The sequence below is a fragment of the Mollisia scopiformis genome (genome assembly GCF_001500285.1).
Source record: "Mollisia scopiformis unplaced genomic scaffold LY89scaffold_50, whole genome shotgun sequence".
Taxonomy (NCBI): domain Eukaryota; kingdom Fungi; phylum Ascomycota; class Leotiomycetes; order Helotiales; family Mollisiaceae; genus Mollisia; species Mollisia scopiformis.
In genome coordinates this window covers 20833-22826 of record NW_017263630.1, presented here as the reverse complement: position 1 = coordinate 22826, position 1994 = coordinate 20833, and positions in this window count along the sequence as shown.

Here is a 1994-nt window from a genome sequence, read left to right as displayed (position 1 = left end):
GTAGCAGAGCAGACCGACCTCGAACTCTCACACGTAGCCCAGACGAAGCTAGTACCGACCCCAAGGAAGTCTCGTGCAGAGGCCCGCTCCACCACCGTCCAGGGACCCCAAGTACCAGTTAGGACAACACAACACTATCTGCCCGGGCCACCCCGGTCGTCCCCCAGACCTGCTACCCCTACGTTTCAACGGCAGGGTACTCCCAGCCGCCAGCAGTCAGCAGCTCTCCTCGACCCGAAGGCTAGTTAGTGCTTCAACTGCAAAAGAATTGGTCACTTTGCGAAGGACTGTCCTTTAGTTACACACTTGGATATTACCAACATAGAGAGTACAATAGAAGTAGAAGAAATTGCAACGTATCCTTAGGGCCACGTGGAAGAAGAAGAAGTAGAAGACGAAAAAGAGAGCGCAAGCCAGCTTATGCCGGGAAATAGCGTAGCCTAAGAGAAGTCTCCTTCTTAGGCCGCTTTGTCGATTGCTCAAAGCTAGACTTACGAGTAGTAATGGGTGGAAAGCACTTTTCATACCCGTGTACTATAAGCTTTAATGCAATTAGTACTACTATTCACTCTCTTATCGACACTAGAGCGAATGGCATTGCTTTTATTACTTCTGCCCTTGCCCGCGACTTCGCAAACTTCACAAGCACTAAGTTTCAGCGTCTACGTTCTCCTATCCCTGTTTCAGGCTTTAATAGCAAGTCTGGACAAGCCATCTCTCACTTCCTACGCCTCCACCTCACAGTAGATGGAAGAAAGCAACTCTCAATCCCCTTCTTGGTTACAGAGCTCGGCTCCCACAACATCATTCTAGGCCGTACCTAGCTAGAGATGTGTTAAGTTAAACTAGACGTAGCTAAACGTTAGCTCCTCTAGCCAGAGGACTACACGCCTTCGGACGTAAGATCTACGTTGCCCGACAAGCATGTGCCTCGATCGCATATGAGAAAGCTCCCCGTTGGACTCAGAAGCCAGAACCAGTTAAATATCGACCGCCGCGACTTAGCGATAGCTATCCAGGACCAGCAACGGAGAAGTGGTGCTTAGCATAGCTGTGCTCAGCTAGATATCAATAGCATAAGCCGACTTCCACCACCTTCAACGCCACCAAGGCCTAGCGTTGCGCCACCTGAGTTGCCAAGCCCCCCGCTTACGCTAGTGGAAGAGTACGCTTTGGAAGCGCCTTTGATCCCTATAACCTTGCCTTCTTCTCCTTTTGTCCCTCGATTAACTGGAAAGCGTACGCAGCTTATAGACGATCGAGATAACTTACGCAAAATGGACTTCGCATTATCAAGCAAGCTTTAAGGACCAAATAAAGCACCACCACAGCCTCCCCCGAAGCCGTCTGACTACATACCAATGCCGAAATCTGTAGACCTTTGCCTGATCACACCAGAAGCGTTTCACCTCAACCTTCGCTAGCCAGATACTAAGGCTTTCACGACTAGCTTATACGAGCTAGATCGGTTAATTAAAGAGAAGCTTGATCAAGAAATGCAGCCAGGAGTAGAGATCAAGAAAGTCGAGCCGTCTATCCTAGCAACATACCAAGCATTCGCTCGAGCTTTCTCTAAAGACGATTCCAACACACTGCCTCCCTCTCGCTCGTACGACCATAAGATCGCCCTTGAGAAGGACGAAGCGGAGCTTTAGTTCACGCCTCTTTACAAGATGAGCGCTAAAGAGCTAGCAGTCACTAAGTAGTACTTAATAGACAACTTGTCTAAGGGCTTCATTGAACCTAGCCAGGCCCTATTCGCGGCACCCGTCCTCTTTGTGAAGAAATCTAGCGGAGCCTTACGATTTTGCATCGATTTCCGGAAGCTAAATACTATTACGCGCAAAGACTGGTATCTATTGCCTTTAATCGACGAGACTCTCGCCCGAATCGCCTCTGCGAAGATCTACACGAAGCTAGATATACGCCAAGCTTTCCACCGGATCCGAATGCACCCTGATTCGGAGGAATTAACTACTTTTCGTACTCGCTAT